This window comes from Labrus bergylta, chromosome 2 (genome assembly GCF_963930695.1).
Source record: "Labrus bergylta chromosome 2, fLabBer1.1, whole genome shotgun sequence".
Taxonomy (NCBI): domain Eukaryota; kingdom Metazoa; phylum Chordata; class Actinopteri; order Labriformes; family Labridae; genus Labrus; species Labrus bergylta.
The window spans coordinates 9,810,742-9,834,525 of record NC_089196.1 but is presented as its reverse complement, the minus strand read 5'-3'; the positions used below and the strand labels follow the sequence as shown (position 1 = coordinate 9,834,525).

The 23,784-nt window shown below is 41.1% G+C and overlaps 1 protein-coding gene across 3 annotated transcripts in view; it reads left to right on the top strand.

Moving 5' to 3' along the window:
• Window positions 1-23,784, top strand: part of si:dkeyp-14d3.1 (transmembrane protein 132C) — a 164,642-nt gene that overhangs the window by 59,628 nt on the left and 81,230 nt on the right. The window lies entirely within an intron of this gene.

Below are 23,784 nucleotides of genomic sequence, written 5' to 3'. Positions count from 1 at the left end.
AAGCACTGGCGGGCTTTGTTCTGTGTCCAGAACAACATTGACCGCAATTAAAAAAGGTCTGAAACAATCGGTAGTCATCTAACAAATATTCAGCTTTCTATCAGGCTCTGTAAACAGATATCATTTTGCAAAAAACAAACCTGGACCCCATTCTTGCTTTTTCAAGCTGGACTGTAAAGAATGCAGCACATGAAAAAAATAAGGCCTCCAAAGAAGTACTTTATTGCTACAATGGCAGCCCCACAATGTTGACCATCACTCCCAAAGACTAAGATTGGTTTTGGTTTAGCTTGAATACCTACACATTTTTAATAACATGATGTTATTATAGGCGAGTCCTCTGAGCAGCTACTCTTCTGTTTACACCTAGCTGTTGTCTGTGGGTGAGTATCGGCTATAGAGGGTGTTGAGTGTCGACCTAATATTTTTGACAGCAAGTGTTGAGATAAGCGTACAAAATAGGCAAATCAGCTAACACTGCATGTGTGTGGGTAATGGCTAATAAGGATAGGAATTGCAAAGCTGTTAATATTCCCCATTCTGAGACCAATTTAATGCAATATTTTCAGATGGCAGGACTTTTCAATGCTATTGAGACCCTCAACTTATACCTTTTAGACTTTAGACTTTACACCTTATTGTCCCCAAGGGGAGATTCTTTCCCACAGCACTGTTACTGTCCAAACAGACAAGTCCCACCAAAGAACATTCATACACAGAAAACCGAGTATAACACAAACAGAGATAGACAAAAAGTCAAGAGTTCCCACTCTGGCCTGTTCAGCGAGGCCTTTGCTGCAATCAAAGCATTTTTACTATTTCCAGCCAATTTTCCAGAGGATGTCATGACTGCAGCTGAAAGAACTATAACACTTGCATAAAATAGGAAATCTATAAATCTGTTCTCAATACAGTGGTAGCACTGCTGGAGAACAGATATTGGTTTTAGCAGTTCATTAATCAAGGAAGAAGAGCACACAGACTGCCTCAGTAATTAAAATTTCACAGCTTGATTGCTGACCATCTCCAGCTTGGGGGAGTCTTGCCCAGATTTTGGATACCCCAGAGGTGAGCACCCAATGATTTCTCCAACAAATCTTCTTACAAAATTAGGGACTTGAAGCAAATTTTGGGCTCATTTAATGTTTATTTTGCTCAAATGTTTTACAATTCTAGGTGAAGTTGAAGCTTTCAGTGCAGCACATAAGAAAATACACACTTTTCTGGAGCATTTCTAAATAAAGTGTTCATCTGAAAAGGCTTCTAGAAAGTATCATGTGGGGCTTGTATCTTATTAGCATACCTTGTCTTTGTTTGAGTCTTTATGAAAAAGCACTTTAACGCATTATTAGATTGAGATAATGTTCAGAGTGGAATATTTTCCAGCAGTAAAATGCACATTTTTTTCAATGGTTTTGTAAAAAAACTCATCTTAAAGGCATGGGTACGTGTGTACAGCAACTATATCTGTATTCATTTTTTCTTGTGTCCACTACCTTTCATTTATAAACCTTTTCCATATTCAGTCATGATGGAAATGGAACACAGCCATGCATTATCAAAATGCACGCTCACTTATTTACGTTTCATCCTCTTCTTCCTGCAATCATCTTTGGGAGTAGTTATTAACCTGACTAGGCCCTGTTCCTGTAAAAGAATATGGAGAAGGATCCTGAAACCACTTACAGATGAGATTTTATACCAGGAAGCTGCATGCGCTGTGATGATATCATATTTGGCCTGTTTTGTTTTTATTTTTGGTGCTTGCGTTTCCTGTTTTACTGGCTGATTTGATGAGGATCTTTTTCACATTAATTGAATAGTATCTTACACTAGAGTTACATTCTGCTCGATACGTCAGTTCTCAACCCGTCTTAGAGAGCGACCAATCAGATGCTGAACTCTGGCATTTTACATGCACTTCCAAATCTGGATATGTTATTTAACCGTCTGGCATTTCCAAAGGTCACAACCTTTCCTTGTTCATTTGGTGCCTTGGATGTCAATGTATCCGTGTTCAACATGAGTTTTTCCGGGGCAGATGTCAGAGGTCTGTGCCTTGTTAAGGCTGCAGAAGGGGCCTATCGGCAGCACAAATCAATCCTGAGCACACCCTCTGTGATCTTTCCTGCCTGACACTTTCTCTTTGATCTCATGGCTCAATCAATGGACCTATATGCTTCACCCAAGGGGTGCTGGATTACAGTACCAGCAGATCTGTGAGAAGTCACATGGACACGCGGCAAGGACTCTCTGACAAGCCCAACGGCACCAAAGAAAGAGAAAAAAATAAACTGAAAGAACTGACGCAAAGTTTCTCACTGTCGTGTTACAAATTCAAAGTTACTCTTTTGTTTCACTGCAGGTTTGTCTTTCTGGACTGCAGAGAGCAGTCCTGTCCTCTTGTCCTCTGCAGCACATGTCTACTGTAAATGTGGAGAAAATGACAGCTCCTCCTGCAGCATTAGCTCCAATCTGACACATGGGGTAGGAGAAGGGGAGCAAAGTGTTGTTCTGAGTGGGTAAAGACTGCGAGAGATGAACCATGGTGGCCTGTTTCTCTTCTTTGAAAGCAGCCGGTGGGCCTGTCCTGCAGCAGGAAGGTTAGGATTCATCATTGACCAGAAAATTCAAGTGTGTGTGTGATCAGGGTGGCTGGCCCAGCGCTCGGCTAAATGGAAGACTAATGGGTAGAGGGAGCGAGCCTGACGGGCTCTGAGGAGCCCTGTTCCCTCTCCCTCCACCTGTCATCCATCACATTTCCAGCTGATACTGGGAGATAGCTGTGCCACACTAGTTGGAGGGGGGCCGAGGGAAGCAAGAGAGGTGGAGGCTGGCTGGGGACAGGGACAGGGACATGACTGCTGCGTGACATCAGGAGCTTCAGTGTTTAGCAGCTCTGCTTGTCCACATATTGGTTGGGTGAGGTTGATACTCTGAACATGTCGTCCAGGAAGTGGCAATCACAACAACTAACACAGGGATACTAACCTTTGCCTGGATATGTCTTTGTATTTATTTTTATTGTTTACAGACTTAAAGAGCAAATATGGACTTTGAGCTCAGAGACAACCTCCACCAATTGATTGTCAAATGATGGCTTTGAAATTTCAGAATAGCTAAAGGCCGATCGTGTCCACCTGTTATGGCTCCGGACCCTGGCTATTTTTCTACACATAGAAACGCTTGTGGACATTACTGCTCCAGCAGATTCAAGCAATGTTTCCAAAACCAGAAATTAAAGTAAAGTAAAGATTATCTAAGTGCACTTGTCTATCACATGATTTCTCTGGTTGACTCAGTTCACCAATCATTGGCCGTGTTCCTAACTTTCAACCAACCAGAGGCTCTTCTATATGTTTTATTAATGACTTTATACTAGCATAGCACCTGATATAATGAGTAGAAAAGAACAAATGTTATAAATAATGCAAATGAATAGCCATAATGTACATGCACAATGAAAATGAGCCCTCCATGGCTTTTTACTGAAGTTTCACTCAGTTTCTACACATTTTATTGGCATCTTGACACAGAAAGTGTGTCTCTGAAAACAAACAGCTCGCTCATGCCAATGACAATGGACGCCAGTGGATGGCTTTACTGGAGTGTTTGTCTCAGTCTCTCACAGTGGATGGGAAATGTGCTGCAAAACAAAGTCTCAAAAACATTGCAACTTGTATTGCAGTTAATATTCTTTAAAAATCTGCAACAAATAGCACAGAAATTGCCCCCCGGGGACAAACAAAGTTTTTTGAATTAAATTGAAAAAAGAAAGGCCTCCGTCCTGGAGGGGTGAGCATTTAACTATTCACAGTCTAAAAGTGCTTCTCTAACTCGACTGACTATCACTTCACTCCAAGACACGTTTCAAGTACATCTTCAGAGCTAATAAAAGTGTTTTTATTTCATCATGTAACAAGAGAGGAGTAGTAATAACAGTGGATGTTACCAGAGAAAGTTACAGTCTGTCTGAACAGCACAAGCGTCAGCTACAAAATCCGCTTGATTCTATTGTGTCCTGTTGGAGAGTCCTAACTACCCGCAATTAAAACGCATTGTAGCGCAGCACGCTGCATGGTCTTACCCTGACGCCCTGTTTTTATTTTCCTTTCTGCTCTACAAGGCACTGACTCTTGTTTTTCTTATATAACAGAGCTTGTTAGCTTGTTTTACATAATGGAGATAGTGGTGCATTAATAATATCCACATCTGTGATTCAAGATTCAAAAAACTTTATTGTCTGTCACATATTGACAAAAATTATGGTTTTGTATTAAAAATGTTTTGCTTTGACTTGTGTCAACACCATAGAAAAACTCGGCTCACTGTAAGCCGTTTATGCCTTACAGTGTTGTAGTTTGAGTCAACAGCTCATCAATACAAAACACCACACATCTGTTTGTCCGACTTCAATAGAAAAGCACTAATGTCATACTGGATGCATAGCAAAGAATGAATTATTTTATGAATGCAGTCTGAAAAACGAGCAGGTGATCATGTGCGATGTGCCTCAACATCCAACGCTCGTGTGCTTTTAGGACACAGTGTTAGCATGGCGTAGCCACCATCATTATACCAGTTGCAGCCTCCCAAGGAATTATATATGCCTCATTGACAGATAATACCGTATAGTACCTAATACCTAATAGCATTTATAAAACAAGTGAATCAACAGCTGTTGTTTCACATCATTCTTTGGCTCTGTTTTTTCACTGCAGGACAGAGGACACCAGGGGAAGTTCACACACACACACACACACACACACACACACACACACACACACACACACACACACACACACACACACACACACACACACACACACACAACAAAGGCCAGTGAAATGGTTCATGAAAGTCCTTTTATATCAGCTTAGATTAGAGTTCTTTTAAAAACAGATGTCACCTTGAGCGCAAAGAAAAGACATTATGGATTTTTTTTTTATCACCTCGCTACTTACGTGTCCTTTACTGAAGCAAAGAATCAAGATGGTCCTTGGATTGAATAACATTCACATGAAAAGGTAACCCTGGATGATTACTGTTTATTGTGTCTATGTGAATAAAACAGGGAATAAGTCATTAAAAACTGAGACGAGAACAAAACGAGCTGAAAGTGTTGTGAAGACCGGGACGGCTTCTATTGCTTGTAAATGTTAAAAACAGGTTCTTGGCAGTGAACATACGGGTTCCCATGTGGTGTGTTCTGATATGAATTATATAGTAAGCTTTCTCTTGACTAAAATCCCTGCAACACTGTCATCATTTATCTCCATCGTTGAACATTTTGAATTTGTTGGTGTAGTTTCCTATTTTTGCCTCTCTCAAGTACAAGAATACGCATCAGAATAAATTATTTGTGATCAGGGAACAGATTCAATTGTTTCTTTGTTCATGTCTCTGCTGGCAAATGAATGTTTCCTCTACTGCCATAATGAATATGTACTTAGAGCATGCTGCTGTTTCAAATCAACAAGAACGTATAATACAGTTATTTTCATAGTGACAGTATAGATTAAAAACAACAATCCTGCAGTGAACCTCCTCTTAGCTAATAACAACACTATAAAATATACATATTCATAAATACTGCGAGTTAAATAACAGATTCTCTGTACAGATTTCTAAAAACAAAATAAGTATTATCCACTCAAATTTGACATTTCTGCAGATCTAAATGTTCATAGTTTTACTAATGTGAAACAACTGCAAAGTTTTGCATCTAACATAATGGTAAAAGAATGCAGCTATGTGTCCTTATAGGCTTAAAGGGGCAGGATATGTGGCTACAGTAGTCACTGGTCAGTGCAGCACTTCTTGACCTTCACCTCCTAAATTGACCATGTATCAGCCTCTTTGGTCTGTAATCGAGCGTGGGAGATCCAGCTGCTGCTTTTTTATCTGCTCAATTATGTTTTTTTATTTAACACTTGGCTGGTGGCATGACTTTCTGTATTCTGAACGAATTCTGTAACGAGTAGAAAACAATGAGCGCCTGCTGAAAATAATTGGACTTGTGGGATAATTATTTCTATCACCTTTTGTACCTTGAACAGGTTACAACATTTTTAAATCATCAAATTGAAACAATACAACAGGCAGTCTGAACAAAGTGAAGTGAAACATTTAACCCAAAATGTAATTTCAGGGACTAGGCCATCACAGAATATTTAGTGGGTTTTTGACCCATTAAAAAACTATTCTACCCATGCAGCAGGCACAGCGTTATGGGTGGACCTTAAGGGCCTGGGCCCACCCACTTGTGCTACTGGCCCACCTCAATACAGAATATAGACTTCAATATATTGAGTTATACTTTTATAGCCTCATATTTGATATTTGAATGCAATTTAACACCTACAATACAGTTTGACATTTGAAAATTATAAAGACATCAATATTTTCCCTCTATCATAGGTGAAGTCTTGACCAATCAAATCAGGCCATTTAACGCTCCCAGATTTGTATAACTATTGTGGGAACACTTGGCCGCACTTCATGTTAGGCGCAGTGTCCACCTAGCATTTTTTCTAAACACTAGGATCTTTTCTCTGTTGTTCCCAATGAGAAGATGCGCTCCAGGCACTTACCAGCACTATTCAGCCAATCATAAAGCAGATTGATCGGATCATTGCTCAGTGTCTGATCGGAGCCGTGATAGCATGGCCGTCATTATCAATGAGGTCATCATCCAGACAAAGTAGGAGGGCAAGCATCCTCCATTTGATGCTCAAATAAAACATACGGTAGAAAGCAACAGAGCGGTGTCGTTCATATGGTCAGCACTACCAAGTGTTCTGAGCACAGCCAGCACTTTTCTGCCTGAAAAAAACGCCAGGTGGACACAAGGCCTTACTCGGCTGAGCAGCAGACGGCTCTTTGCTTGACAGAGGGTTCTGTCAATGAGACAGAGAAGGGCCACATGTGGAGGACAGGGACTAAACGGTCATCCTGGTAAAAGTCAGTACACTTCCCAAGGATGTATGTCCACATTTACCTCATCCGTCTCATCCACAGTAAATGCCACCGTTTGTTTGTGTGAGAGAGTCACGTCCATTTTCAAAGCCTAGCTGTAAAAGCATTTACTTTGACTGACAAACTTTAGAAAACAAAATCCTAGAAAACAACATAGTAAAGTCTGGAGGTCGTGCCGAATTTCCCTGCCCGGTGTCTTTATTTTTTCTTAAAAGCACAAACAGACTTTTTCTGTTGATATAAGCTCACAAACAGTCAGTGTAGTGCGCCACACTCTCTCTAATTAAAAGTCAATGTAGCTCGCCCAGCGACGACAACTGTCTCCCTCCATGTATCAACATAAACAGATGGCAATCCGTAAATGTCGTCAAAAAAGAGGTTATTAAAAAAAAGTTACACAACAGAGTTCTGAAAAAAAGGTTGCATTGTTCTATACAATCCTTAGCAAAAAATAATTACATTTTTAATTATTATTTTTTTGCATTGGCAATAAGGGCAGCATGTTTTACTCCTGTGTGTCAATACGGGAGAAAATATGGCAGTTGAACAAAAGGCTGTCTCTGTATCCTAAATGTTCAGCAATTACAGCAGTAAGTGTAAAAATGCATGTACGGTAAAAGCTATGTATGTTTTCATGTGCTTTCCGCTGCCAAATTAAACACCCTTGGGCTCTCCCTCGCCTCCTTTTGCTTTTCACTGTATCATCTTGTATGTCAGTGGCTCTTGACACTCCTGTGTACTGTAGCTGTTAAAATGCAAATTTCACAGGATTCAGCTTTCCTGTTCTTTCTGCAATTTTCTGTGTGACGTTCCCATCTCTTTGCTGCTGAGAAGGGGACGTGAGTGTCAGCTATATCCATCCTCCTGAGCCTCGGTAAAACACAATATCTCTTTCCTACAAACTGCAGCTGTGCTCCTGCACGGCAAAACAAGGAGACCATCACGGTCTCTAATGTTTGAGGCCCTGACATTGTTTGCACGTCGGTTGAACGTGTTTTAAGCTGATGGCAGCTCGGGGAAAACCTTGAGCTGTGCTGTTTCCTCGCAGCAGACAGACAGCAGACATAGTTTTAGACATCCTCTGTAAACACTGCTGGGAGGTGATTTCAAATCCCATTTTACACCAACAATAAAACTCCAACAAATAAAAGTCTCTAAAAGCTGAGAAATAGATATATTATTAACGTCATGCTCTTTTGTAAAGCCACATGGGCATTATGCAAGGCACCTCGCTACCTTTAAATATAAAAGGTTAGGATTAAAGTTTGTGGTGTTGTGTTGTCATCGCTTTGAAACTCTGATTAAACACAAAGTTAAACCTTAGTCAGCAAAGACAGAGTCGAAGTAGATATGAGGTGGTGATTTTGTTCTGCATTAACCTAACATTTGATTATCAAGCTCTCTTCTAGTTTTGTTTTTTCACACACTTCTCCCATATGTGAAATCATCTCCTTTGTGAGGTTTCCCTCCTCTGTGTTTGTGTGCCCTGCATGGCCTTATTGTTTCACCTTTGTCTTGCTAAGCGGGGTGCACTACGAGATAATCAAGCCAATGTTGTGCCATTTCCCTCCCTTCGGACTAAAGTCAGCAACCTTCCAATTTATTGATGGTTCTCAAGATTATCTTGCTAGATTTTCCTGTTTTATGGGATATGTTCTGTGATCTGATCAGCTCAGAAGAACGTCATTGCTGCCACGATGTCAAATAGTAAATATGAATCATGCTCAATATCTACAATCTGATAGCCTGTTGTGTGTGTGTGTGTGTGTGGGGGGGGGGGGGGGGGGGGACCCCAAGATCAACCAAACACGCACTGTGGGCCGCCAATTCTTTCTGCCCGTTGTTGGCTATGATTGTTTACTCTAAATCCTTGTTTCCACTCTGTGTGCACGTCAGTCAGGGCCATGGTTTTGCTCCGAAGGACGGTGCATGATCTGCCCCCCTGGTTATGTTTCTGGAAGTGAGCACAGCCATGGGCAGCTGTACACACATCACAGGAGAACTGCAAGATCATGCAAGAATAAACAGAAAAAGATGCAAACAACATGTTACTTTGTCTTTCTGCTGGTTGGTTTGTTGTTCGTTTGGTGTCAGTTTTGACTTAATGTTGATAAAGTAAAAAATAAGATTGAGAGTCCATATATTGTGTTTTATTCTGAAATTGACAGGATGCTCTGTGCATTTCCTTGTCTGACTTCCTGTCCGGGTCGTTCTGTTCTGTCCAGCTTGAAGCGTGCTTGCAGCGGGCTCCCTCCCCTGCTGGCATTTATTTGGCTTTTCTCTTTAATCCAGTGTGATCTTGTAGTTCTCCTGTGACTGTGTGAACCTGTGTGTACAGTTGCTCATGGCTAAACAACATCATCAGTTGGCAAAAATTGACAGAAATGTAGGATTATTCAACAAAAATGTTCTCAGATAATTAAACTATTTCAATAAGAGAAACACAGCTTGTGTTGATCTGCCGTTTTTAATGAAAATGTACAAAAAGAATCACGTCTGCTCAAGTGAAAACTCTGGTTAAGTGTTCTATTTGCAGACTTTTATCGCAATAGGAAATAATCAGAAATATGCACAAGCCCTAAGAATATGTCTTTTTTTTGTAGGCCTTGCTGCTGTCACTGTTAAGGATGTCATCAGCTATAACAGCAGCTACAACATCAACACTCTGTAAACAAGTGGTATTAATTGTCCTGGACTCATTAACTCACAGTGTACGCCGAGTAAACAGCCTTAGTCAAGGTTAAATGAAGCATACTGCAACTAATGTGCACTTAGCAGTGAGTGTAAAGAGTGTGTGCGTGTTTGTCCAAGTGTAGCTACAGTTCAGTGGAATGGAGTGGGTCAAGGTTACTGACAAAAAGTAAAAATGATAATTGAATGTCGGATAGGAAGAGGTGAAAGGTCAGTAGAGGGATGGACATTTTGAAGGAAATGGAAAAGTTAAGAAATAGAAGAGGAAGGAAATGGAAACTCAACCCAAGACTTTTCCCTCTTTTCTCCCCTTTTGTCTCCTCAGCCCCATTATCAGTCATCACAGACAGATGGTCATGAATCAGCCTCTTTATTAACACACTCCTGTCAATGAAATAACCAGCCATGAAATAAGCATCAGCTAATGTGCATGCTTAAACGGTACATGTGATGCCATTCATTTATACCAGACATTGCACACTGCCACATGCTGTGACATACAGGATGGCCGAGACTGATTATGTAGGCTTTGTGTGTAGGCAGCTGTCTGTAATTATTATGTCAGACGTTCTATTTATCGGTGCAAGACATCACCGTGTATGTGTGTGCTTGTAAATGTTGATGGTTAAATTGTATTTACAGTACGTTGTGTTTTTGTTCAGCTCCACGTCTATCTGTCCTCTGTTAGTAAAGACACTAAATTATTAATGAAGAGTATTGTTGTCTATTTACAAATGAGATATACAGCATGTCTACTCTGTGAGGAAAAATCGCCTCTAATATTTGTACTCAAAAGTTGATAAAGAAAGTTATGCAAGTTCTGAAAAATAATTACACGGCCAAAAACTGTTAGACTTGAACTTTAGGAATTGAAATATAATGAATCGTTGATACTTAGCAATGTTACACAATATCAATCTTAAGCCTCACAGAAGAGGCTTGCAAACTGTCACTCAGTATGTTTGCTAGCCTGGAGAGTAAGAAATCACGATCCAATGATGTTGTTTGTCGTCTGTTCAAACTGCAGTAAGAAGCCTAGCTGCTGCCTTTTGGACTAGCTGGAGGTGAGACAGTGATTTGTTGGTGATTCTGGAATGGAGGGAGATGCAATAATCAAGTCAGGAGAAGGTGTAGGCGTGGATTATTTTTTTCAAGGTCAGGTTGAGTGAGTATTGTTTTAAATTTGGAGATGGTGCGTAGAAGGAGGAAGCATGATTGTACAACTGTTTTAATGTGTGGTTCAAAGGTGAGGTTGCAGTCAAATGTTATTCCTACATTTCTGGCAGTAGGTTGGATATTGGTTGATAAGGGACTCAGGCTGCTGGTCCTATTAGTTGACGTTGATCTTACTTGGCTGTTTTTTCCACTTGGTGGTCGCAGAAACAAGCTCACACAATTTGAAATGCTAACGGATTGAAGGTTAGCAGGGCAGTTGTTCCCAGTCAGTTGCTTATTTACCCATCCAGTAAACAAGGGGAAACATTACAATTTGTTTCGAGTGGTGTTTTTTTTTTTTTTTATTACCTCTATCAATTGAAGTACAAAAACGTATTCTTAGCTTGATCTTTGTGAACACAAAATTGCTAAATCTGTCAAGCTAGCTGTTCGTTGGTGGCCATGTGGCATACCAAGAGTATTTTAGCAGCATGATTAAATAAAAAGTGTCTGTGATGGCTCCACCACAACCAGCAGTGCCTCTCATACCAGCACAGTTTAGTTATTTGATCCTTACAAAAAAGATGATCATAGCAGCATCGAGCAGTATCTGTAAACTGACAGTGTTTTCATTATCTTTGTAAAATGATTAAAGAATAAATCTAATCTAGTCATAAAAGCACAACCCACATGCTTTCCTGAAAAATCCGGCTGCTGCTGCTGCAGTTAGAAGAGAAATTGGTCAGAGTCTGTCCCCTGGCTCTTTCATGGTTGAAGTCTGCCTGTACTAGAAAGACCCCCCTTCTTTGATTCTGCCCGGCTTTTATGCAAAATGTGTGTGCTTGAGGGCAGATGTTTCTTTTAGAGATTTTCAGAAACTTGGTGCTGGTGATTACCTTTGTGTCTGTTTTTAAAGACCTGTGTTGTCATGCTTCAATCAGTTCAAACACAGCAAGTTTTAAAGCCTGTCTGCAGTGCTGATTTTGATATAAAATTCCAATATGTATTCACACTCAGATGAAAGCTTTCTTTTCCTCCCTATTTGTGGCACTGCAGTATCAGAGTGCTTGTCTGTGTGTGTACTGGTGTGTGTTAGAGTGAGAAACCTAAAGGACACTTGTCCCTGGTGGGAAAGAGCCTCGTGCCTGAAGAGCTGCGGGGCTACTGCTTCGACAGGTGAGTCTATCAGCTGTCCTCAGCTCTCTGAACACACAAACACGACAAGGACACAACTCCCGCTGCCCACTTCAATACAGTGTCACCTTGCCTGTCACAGGCTGTGTCACTTGTCAATCACAGTGTTGTAATGTATAGTGACCGACACAGGCCAAGGTCACTGTTATCTGTGGTGATAATGAACTCTGCAGAGGACTTCTGGATCAATTATTAGGGTTCAGTGAACCCGTACTGTAATTCTTAGGTAACAATTGTCCACGAGGAACAGTGCAATTAAAATAGAAAAACTGGTTTTCCAAGCAGCAATGGTGGATTGGGCGATGAGCAAGCTGCTCCACCATCACTGTTCATTATGAAAAGTCATTCTATTGCAATATATATATTAAAACAATTGTAAACTAAAGTTGTCATTTCAGATTCACTTTTGAAGAACTTAGTTTTCCTTTTATGATGTCGACCTGTCATGACCAACTCAAAGACCCTGGCAAATGATGAGGTTAGGATGTCAGTAGAGTCAGTCGTGTAAATGAGTGGGTATGTGATGAATGTATTGTGCATGTGTTGGATGGAAAAGGAAGCTGAAGTAAGTAACCAAACAGGGCACATGCAGGGAAGTCTCTCTGAGCAGACTATGGTGGCAGCTTTTATAGTGACTGTAAGCATAAGATGTACCTGCAACACAAGAGAAGAGAAGGCACAACCTAACAGGCCAGAGGGCAGTCACAGAGCAAACATAACTGCAAATTCAAGTCTGAATAAACATTTGGTAGATGGCTTTGGAGCAGCAATATAAAGTGACGTTTAGTTATTTAAACACTGTTGTAGTAGGATGAAGTTCAAATGTGTGTGAAAAACTCTTGCATTATGTAAAATGTAGCAAACTGATGCTACAAGGATTGGGATAAGAGTCAAAAATAGCAAATAGGATTCATGCAGAATGTGTAGAGCAAGTTGAATCAGTCACATGCATATCAATGGGCTCCCAGTGGTTCTCAAAATGAATCAACTGTTATCTGATCATGACTTGGCCTTTTTGTTAATCTCTATTTACAGACAAGTACATATCATTGCTGCTAACTATCCCATGGAAGATATAGTATTTACTGAATTCTCCAGTTGCCAGTCGGACTGTAAAAAACTACCAACACACTGAAAAGAAAGACTTGAACCTGAAAAACCTTTATTGCACATCTACACTACACCTGCAGGGGGCTTTATTGACGATAGACTATAGCTGAAGGGTTCAGAGATTGGTTATCATCACCGACAGAGCCTACTGTTGAGTGTTCACACAATTAATTTCTTGATGACGATAATGTCCTTGACTCTCTTCGTTCTCTATGTAAACGAGGTAATGTTGGTAGTTAGAGTTTTTGCTATTTAGGAGCCAGTTTCGCAGATACGTATTGAATCTTTAATGGGCTTCAGTGCTCTCTCTCTCTCTCTCTCTCTCTCTCTCTCTCTGTGTGCTCTATCGGGCCGTAAGTGGCTCTTTGTGGTTTTGCATGATTTGAAAAGTTGTGTCGTTACATTAGCGGCCCATGTCTCCCTCTAATCCCATTTGCCTTGTGGGTACAAACAGGGTGCCAGCAGAGCCACTCAGAGCTGAAGGAGCAGGGAATCCATGCTTTATCCCAAGCAGCCCCTAATTCAATCGACATTACTGGCTGGCTTTAATGGATTTCACCTGGCGAGTCTGCAAATTGAATATTTTAAGGCATATCAACTCCTCCAGAGTAACTGAAAGGAGAGGGAGCAATTTTCATTTTCTGGGCATTTGGTTGTAACGAGACGGTGACATACAGGAGATTATAATCTATTCATGGTGTTCTCCAGGAAAGCACTGCCCCTCCTGCTTTTATCTCCCTCAAGCCATTTGTTGCACACAGTCTCACACTCAAATGCAACACATACACACACCTACATCCTTTCATACACCTCAGGCCTCCTGCTCCTGCCTTGTCTTCCTGTGAGAAGTCAAACCCTCTGCTGTGTCATCTCGCCGTGCCTCTGAGGTTCTTATTGTTTTATCTCTCAGCGTGTTGATCTGTGCACAAGGTGGGCGGCCGTCCTCCCCCCTGCTCTCTCCGTTAAGGTCAGTGCGCAGCGGATGAAGCTGTGTCGATCAGATGAGTGCCATACACTGACAGCTAATTCTCATCAAAGCAGCTGTGGGCGAGGGGTGCCGAGACTCTTGGGTGCCTGGAGGCGCTCTCGCCTCTCTGTGGATTCTCCTCTACTTATCAAGCTTACTGACTCACTGAGTGGAGATATGGTCGTGCAGTCTGCTCGTAGCCACAGTCCGCTAGCTCTATGAAAAGATGCAATTCACTGTAACGCTAGTTTATAAGGCTGCAGAAGGAGGAAGCGAAGAAGCGAAGGAAGAAAAATGGTCAACAACACCCAGCTGATATAATTTTTTATTTCCAGATCATTCTCCTCTGATGACGCACACACCATCCTTCTTTCTTTTTTTTTGCCCTCTTCCCTCGCCCCCTCCTCTAAACATGTTTTGCATTGATTTATTCCCTTCCACCAATTAAAAGCAATTTTGTGAGCATTAGAGTAAGCCATGCCGGGAGCCGTTTGCTGCGGCAGGCTGTTTATTACCTCACTGTTTGTGTTTGTGTGCCTGAGCCTGCCTCAGTGTGAGCTCCAGGGTTCCTCTGTTCTGCTTATGTCACCCTGTGAATACGCAGGCATGAGCATATCTGTGCGAGTGCAATTGTGTGCCATTCACTCATGTCTACATGGGCAGATGGGAGCGGGTGTGTATCAGAGATTCGTGGCACGTGCAGGGCATTAGGTTTCTGTTTGCAGGCTAAATCCTCATGTTGTTGAAGCGGTGTCAGTTGCCTTTACCACGACACAAAGCTTATCTTTTACGGACTCCGGTTCCCCCCCCCCTTGGGAATATGGGACATGATGGGGCGGGGCATGCTAGTAGGGGATGTATGATGAAGGACAGGAGGCTATAGTGGCTGGTGTAAATAACCCCTGGCTCAGGGGGAAGGTTAAGAAGGCAACACCATGCTGAATACTGAGTGTTGTCCCTGAAGGACCCGCTTCGCTTTGCAGCCGCCCTGTCAGAGCTGCGTGACACCACGGCAGTCATCACATCATTGTGTCTCTGTTTGTCAGAAAGAAATCATCGACTCCACACCCACCATCCAGCCTGTTGATGGACACATGCTGTATTAATATGTCACTTGTATACCGCTTAGGAAAATCCCTCATGTTCGTTTCGAAGCACGGGGAGAATTTAAAACATAACTCTGCGAGAGTTAAGGGGGAACCATGAAAGTCCAGGCCAAACTCCAAGACTGAAAAAGCCATTTTTCTAAACTTTTGTCCTCAACAGTGCCATATAGGACAAAGCATGTGTTTCCTTTTTTTAATAAAGTTTACATACTGCTCTCTCGGTTCTGCTTTGCCTTAGTTTCTCTATCTCAGTTAGTTATTTACAACGTGACATTTAACACACACATTTTGAAAAGCTCTATCAATTTAAGACACATTAAATAATTCATCACTAAGCAACTGCTATGCATCGTGTTTGTCAAAATCATCATGGCAGAATATCAGTTTGCTGTTAGAGTTTGCAGACAATGGGGTGCAGGATATCCTATTGGTTATGTCCCGCCCCCCATGTACTGAGGCTATTACTCCTCAACACAGCGGCCGTTGTTTCGAATCCGACCTCGGCCCTTTGCTGCACGTCATCGCCCACTCCTGCCTCCCAACAATTCCTGTCTCTCTTCAGCTGTCTTATCCAATATATAACTTTATATCTTAAGAGTTTACAACTTACAGTACGACGCAGTTTTACTGTTACAGCCAGACTGCATGACAGGAATGTACAAGATGCTGAACAACATGACCAAACTATGGTAACCTTTTGTTTAGTATCTCTGAAACAATTCAGATAACTTGGCAAACTGGAGACCTTTTTTGTATGTGCCTTTCTTGGCTAACACCTTTCACTCTGCACAGACACAAGAAGGTACTTTTTTGACAAGCGCTGTGGGGGGATTTGTCTATGCAGATTAATTTGAAAGAATGTGAATGAAAGAAGAAGGTTTTAAGGATCTTCTCCTTTGACCATCACTGTACTGCAACCAGAGAATGACTTTGGTTTGAGAGACATTATTGTGTGGGCTGCAGAACCTTGGCCTTTAATATATAGTTTCTTATTTACCAACAGTTTCCTCTCCTCTGGGCACACAGCTATTTATTCCTCCTATTTTCTCAAAAACAAGAAATGAAATGAAAAGAAGCAAAAAAAACAAGGGAAAAAAAAAAAAAAAACAAGTGTGCGGGTTAATCTCTCTTGCCAAAGGCAACACGGTGACATTATCTCTTCGTCACAGCTTAACAGAGGCCTGCTCCTCAGAGTGTGTGTCTGGGTTTGTTTAAGAGTGTGCATACATGTGAGAGCCAAACATGCATGTGTATAGACTTATGCCTGTGTGCATGTTAATGTATTTGATGTGTATGTGTCCACATTACCTGTGCTTAGCTTGTGCATGTTATCAGGGCGTTTGCTTCTGTGCTCAAAATGAAACACATCGTGTTTACCTACACACACATTCATCTGCAGATTAGCCTGCGGCTGCCTGTCTGCCCCCATGCAGGAAATACACACTTTTCCAGAAGCCTTTGTTGAACCCCTCACTACCTGCTCCCTCTAAATCTGCTCCTCTCAAACATACTTTAATATCCTCCAACAAGGGATGATACTGCAACTCACAGGCAAGAGCAACTGTTTCACTAACCCTCAAACTAACTCAGTCATGTTGCCTAACTAAAGAGAGACATTCTTGAATTTGTTGGATGAAATTTTAGTCTGGTTGGAGTGAAAACCCTTTTCATCTGATGAAACGGGCGATGAAACGTCGAGCAAATATTTTATAAGTCTTCAAATATCTCACAACCAAGCGTTATTGACTGTTTCTGTTTCTCCCTGCTGCTGTTTTTTCCCCCTCCTGCTTGGTTTTACCCTTCCTCGCTGTGCGCTTGAATGTCGTGAAAATCCAATTAGGTGGACACATTCTGCGAGAACACCACAAACTGCGCTCCATGATAGCAATCATATGAATTCTTCAAATGGGATTTTTTATGCTTCCTTTCGCATCATGTCTACACTAACGATAGAGTAATTGGCAAACAGATCTCCAGACAAAATGCTTTCGCCTCTTTTTTATGGGCACTCAGCATAACAATGGGTACTTCTGTAATCTCTGCTGTGTGATTCTGAAATGAAAAGCCAATGAAATGTGGTGCCTGGCATGTGGGGGATATGGCTGCTACTGTGGGTGGAGTATGTCGGCAGCTCCCCTATTGACACATGAGCAAAAGGCACACATCTGCCTCAGATACTGCATTGTTATTAGATTAGAAATATGATATTGTCCCTAGTGGGAAATTTGCCTTGTGCACAACACACAGCTCTGTTCAACTCACAATAAACAAGCATAACACAAGACAACCATAAAAACACATCAAGTAATGCTTAAAAACCTAATAAATACCAAAAAAGAGAATAAAGAGATAACTCTAAACTAACTTAAAACAAGTTAAATACTCATTCAACAGGGGTCAGGTTTAGCTGTTAGCTCTTACAGAGTCCCTTGTAGTAGGTTGTGGTAATTTGTGAAACAGCTCTGTGTTACCAAGTGAAAGCTAAAATGTAGCTATGCGCTGTAATAAATGTTAATACAACATGGATACGGCTGGAGAATCCGAAATGCATTCTTATCATTCGCGTTGACATTATGTCGCTTAAAAAGAGGCAGCGACTGAATAATTCATACCCAGAGAAAAGGCTGATGTGAGGCTGATAGAGTGAGGATATTATGTTTACCTGACCATGCTGACAGTCAGTGCAGCCCTGTCCCCGCCTCATGCTAATGTCACTGTTTTCATAAAGGGACTGAGAAGTGTTGTGTCCGTGCATGACATTAGAATTACCCTGGAGTCATCCTGTTTACTCTTGAAGATGATTTAAACCGTGCGCTTCTTCTTTTAGTCCCTTATAGAATTGAAGCATCTGTTTACTCTCTAACTGGTTTACGTATCTGCAGAGAGCAAGTCACTCTCTCTACCTGTGTACACACAAACTTAGTCACTTAGCTGTTTCGCTAACCGGCTATTTTCCATCTCTTCCTCACTACTTTTCGATCTACCTTAATACATAATACCTTAATACCTCATACATATGCCTTGCCTGCAGTAAATATTTTCTCTCTTTAAAAAAAAGAAAGAAGAGTTGTGGACTTAATCTTTTTTCTCTTAAAATGAACAAGTCTAAGTCCATGAATGCTGTCAGCTCTTTAAAGCTGTTCACAGAAGCACAGCAGTACTTTGAGCTAAATGCTAACATCAACATGCTAACAACCACACTGGTAAAAATGCCAAGCTACTGTTTGGTTTTGTTTTGTTGTTGTTGTTGTTGTTTTTTTCTTGATTTTTAATACAGAGATTATTCAAAAATAAAACTATGTGTTAACACATTTTTAGGGAAGCAACTGATCACAAAATGTACATCTGAGCAGATCACGGATTTGCCTCATGGATTTGATATACCATTAAACTTAAATAAAATACTCAGTTTATGGCCCAGTCCCTTTAATGTCCTGGTGTTGCCGCACGTTTTGACAAATAAAGGTAGGTCTCAATTAGAGGCCCCCTATGCATTAAGTATAACAATTAAAAAAAGGTTTTTGCGTCTGAGCTTTGAAAATGTTGAATACAAACACACCATTCATTTGATACAAAGTAACCACTCACAATTAAATATCGACACTTTACATTTTACTCGTAAGTCGGCGCAAAACTTGAAAAATATTTGTATCTATTTATGAGACACAAGATAAATGAATTTTTAAATCTGTTCAGTCTACAACGGGGAACTCTAAACCTCTTCCCAGAGGGCATCAGCTCACTGTGGAACCTGTACTTAATTTCATAGTAATCGAGTTGCAGCAGGACTCTCCGGCTGTTCTGGACTGGTGGGCTGACAGACATCATTTTAGCCAAACACACATCAGTAAAATGCATCAAAATCCCTATTTTAAATTTTTAAGACTTTGCTAAAAGTTTCCATTTAGGAAAAAAAATGTATTTTTTTGATATGTTGCCTCCATATTGGAGCGTAGGCGTTTGGCTTGATTTACTTTTTGTTTGCTAGTCTGTGTGTGTGTGTGTGTGTGTGTGTGTGTGTGTGTGTGTGTGTGTTTATGTGTGTTTGTTCCAGTGTCTGTTCCTGTAGCAGTCGGCCTATGGAGCAGCAGACTTGCAGATGAGCCGATGCTTTACGCTGTTCCATTAGCCGTAAACCACAAACCATAACAAAGTACTGTTCTCCCGCTGTCTTTCTACCATTCCCACACACTGCAGCTTCTCCGTTTTTCGCCATTTCCCACTGAGCTGCTTCATTCCCTGCTCACTGTTTATGAAGGCAGGATGGCACAATAAAACAGGGAAGTCCTCCTAAGGGAGCCGCTGATTGTGGAAGCATAAGGGCCTCAGAGGAGAGAAATGGTCAGAGCAGATCACCAAACTGCGCCGCACGTGAGGCAGGAGCAGCAGATGGAAGAAGGCCATCGAGGTAACTGCAGTGCAGCGTGGGCCGCAGGACACAGACCACTGGCTGGGGACTCCCATTATAGGCCAGCCTCGACCTTATTGGATTTCCCATGGAAATGTTTATTCCTTTCACTGCCCCGCTGAGAAGCAGCTCCTCCTTATCTCATCACTATTTATTAAGAGGGCCCCTGAGGAGTCTGAGCATACAACCAGGGAGGAGGAGCAGAAGAGAGAGAGAGTTACAAGAAGAGAAAGGTCGTATAGAATTGCAGTAGTTCAGCTTGATTTTTTTCACTTTTTATCACAGCTGTGGTCATGATGACATGAAATAGCATAAGTACCCAGAATGGAACACTGTGCTCACTGATTACCTCGACAACCTGCACCCGTTTCTCTTTGTTCGGCTGAGTTTGTCTCAGGCGCACTGTCGTGCTGATGAGGCTCGTCAGGTTCTCCCGTAATGGCTGACAGTTTTGAGGAGTTGGGTCTCGAGAAACTTTAGACTGTCAGCTAAACTCACTTGCCTTTTAAACTGTGTCCCCGCGTTCCCTGTGGGCTGTTTTGTCTTTACTTCCCCTCTGGTTGTGAAGCACTTGGTATTCAGAACATTGAGTCTCCATGTAGCTCCCAGCTAATGCCCTTGACTTCACCACACAAACAAAGTGAAACAGTTAAGGTGTATTACATGTGTACACAAGAGAAAAAATATTACAAAAAATATGTTTTAAAGATACTGCTATCTGAAAGACAAATCACTCCTTCTGTATTGTTTAAGACTCATTTTTTATCGGCTAGGCTTGTAGTCTGGTTCAAGGTTCAGAGTCATTTTGTTTGAAAGCTTGTTTAATTTAATTTAGGTACAATAACTTCATCTGTAGCACGACTGGAAAGACAAGGTTTTCACTTATCCAGGGAAATACTTCAACAATTACTCAAAGGACTGATATCAATTTTGATACAGATTTTCATTTCCCCCAGGATAACTGGTGTTCCAGAAAATAATTTTGTTCATCAGAAGATACCTGGTTCACTAGTAATATTCCCATGAGCCTCAATTGTACACATTTTTGGAACGCTAACATGCTAAATGATGCCAGCTTAGTTTGTTTTGTCATATAGAGGCACATATGTTTGTTGTCTTCTGGTCCAAAACGTGGTTAAGATAAAAAATAGGGGAACAAAAAATAGGGGAACAAAAAACTCACATTCATTTTATTTGAAAGCCTGCTATGTCCCTCAAGATGCCGAAGGGGAAGCCTTCCTCATGTCTTTGGGATGCCTGGGGTCATGACATTGGAAGACAGTATGACAGTTTTTGATACCTTGGGAATGGGCTAAAATATTATATCAACTAACAATCAACATTAAATCAATACATCTCTATATGTATGCCACAAATGTTTTCTCAAGACAACAGCAGATCTTGACCATGGTCTTTGATTTATTTACAGAGACCCTGCATTGATTCATCTTGAGCGCACGATTGGCATCATCCAGAAAAGTTACAGGAAACTGGAAAAAAAACGTTTTTTTAACAGGCAGAAGACTAAAAGAAAACCAGACTTAGGTTGAAAAGCCATTTGCTGTGTCTGAGAGCGACGTTCTCAGGTTACTATTATGTGCATACATTTGGCCTTCCAGAGACTTATTGTTCTATAACTGCAAGCTGGTATGCAGGACTTTAGATAAGTACCTGTATGAGCATTGCTGTTCTATCTGAAGGCATACATTCGAGGGCTTTCATTACAGCATGAATAATAACCATCCCTGGTAGAAGGTGAATGCTTTTAACCTGCAGCAGACTGTTACACTTGCTGGTTACAAGGCAGATTAGACCATTAAGTCAATAAAAGACACTTCAAGCATACGGCAGCACCTGCTCTGTGGTCCTGGATATGGTCTGTGGAGTAATGACTGGTTCCCCTCTGAGACTCGGCTGTGTTTAAAACACTCTGAAGCCTCACTGGAAACCAATGAAAGACATCCTGAGCGGCGAAGCATAAAGAAAACCAGATACAAGACCTCTCTGGAACCCCAGGAGAACGGTGCATGAGCTCTTTGTGTTACAGTCTTGTGCTCACAGCCAGTAAGTTCCTCCTCAGCACTTCCTTTCACTCTGGCCTTAACAGTGGATCTTCCACTCAGTGGTGGAGAAATCTACCCTTTGAGTGACACTTAAAGCTTTTAATTTGTGATGCACTGACTGTGTGTGTGTTCATAGCTTTGCAGCACACTAAAATGAAGTGTTTTATTTGAACATTAGAGTGAACTACTGGCTTGTTCGTCAGCTTTTTGTTACAAAATCTGTGTTTAAGTTTCCTATCTTCGGGGGTGCCATTAAATATAGTCTTGAGGGCAAAAGTGACTTTTGGGTAATTCTAACAGAATTTGGTCGGTGTCCTTTGTCAGTTTGATGTTTCACTCACATTGTCTGAAGTAGTTTTACAGATCCAATATGTAACTGCCTTCCGGCCTGTAATATAATTAGGGCCATCCTAGTTATTTAGATTGTTTTGATATTTTGGATTTATCTTGGAAATAATGCAAGTATTCTTAGAGTGTTACTACAATAGGAACCAGTGAGAGACAGGAGGCGCTGCTAACGTTGTTTTGAAGAAACAGTAAACATTTTAGCCCTAAAGCTTACTTTAGATAGAAGGCTACTGTTGACAGAGTGAACTGGCATAATCTTTCAAAAAGCTTTTAAAGGTTTTTTTCTTTGTTTAAAGCTCTTTAATGTTTATTTTTATGATGTTTAGTGAGCAAGTTGTTATAAGGAACCCCCTTCAGGATGAGCAGGTTCACAGAGTAAAGCAAGGAAAAAAGGCTTTTCGTTTTTTAAACCTCTCATTCTTCTTTCTTCATCGTTTTTGTTTACACAAAGTAATCAGATGGAAGTTAATTTAACAGGACCGCTTTCTCTTTCTCCTGAAATGATTATTGTTAGTCCTCCAGAATCAGTCATCACAGCCGCCACCAGTAAGAAGTAGATGATCCAAAACAAGTATATGAAAAAGCAAATATTAACACACAATTTTGAATCATTACTGGACTAAAACAAATTGACCCTTGTGGATGCAAGCTGTGCAGCTCAGCCGGGGCAGCAAAAAGATGTCACAAAATTCCCAGTGGGAACGTCACAAATGGTCACAAAAAAGATTTGATTTAATTAATAAACCTGCTAACCTGCTGTTGTTTTGGGCTAGAATAGTAGCCTCACAGTTAACCTGAGTTTAAAAAAAAAAAAAAAGTAAGCAGTGGCTGCTCAGTGGTCAACAAGGAAGTCATGTCTCTCAGTGAAGTTATGACAAGAATTTATGGCTTTATTTACTAGACTGACACAAATCCCATCTCAAGAGGCACAGCATATTGTGTAGTCTGATCTCTGCGTTCTCCTAAACATGTGATGCTTTGACAAAGTCTAAAAATGTCTGTCTACCTGCATGCATGCACAACAGAGGGGGTTAGCAGCTGGCGAAAAGACATCAAATCATCATGAAAGACTGCAACACAAACATATCACCACACACGTACATACTCATGTGAAGTACACACACACACACACACACACACGCGCACACACACACACACACACACACACACACACACACATTCTTTGTGACCCTTAGGTGACGTTTTTATCTTCATTCCTATCGAGAGGGGAAGCAATCCATCTGTCATATTACACATTTTCTCTTGGCATATAACCTCCTTCACAACATGATAAGACTTCACATCACAGAACGAGGCTTGACAGGGGAGGGCAGATATATTCATTGGCATACAGACAAGCAATCGCATAGTGCATGTTTAAGTGCAGCGACAAATTTGAGATGAAAGCACAGTCCTATCTTTGGTCTCATCTGCCAGCTTGGTATGGATTGGATGGGGAAAGTGATTCGGCCTTCTTTTATAATTTAGTCCTCTCTTCAATCTTTGGACTAAACTGTCACCTTCGAACCAAATCACACATGTTCTCATTATGTTGTGGAACATGAATGTACATCTATTTTATGTCAGCACGTTCCCTACAGATCACTTACTGTATATGTCATTGGTACAAGACATTTTCATTTCCAGTTTTCTTTATATTGATATTTTCCCTCCTTTGTAGTCCACTGAGCCAAGGACATTGACGCTGTCATTTATCTGTAGTCAGAGAAACCTTTTCATAATGTCATTTTCAGGCAGATATTA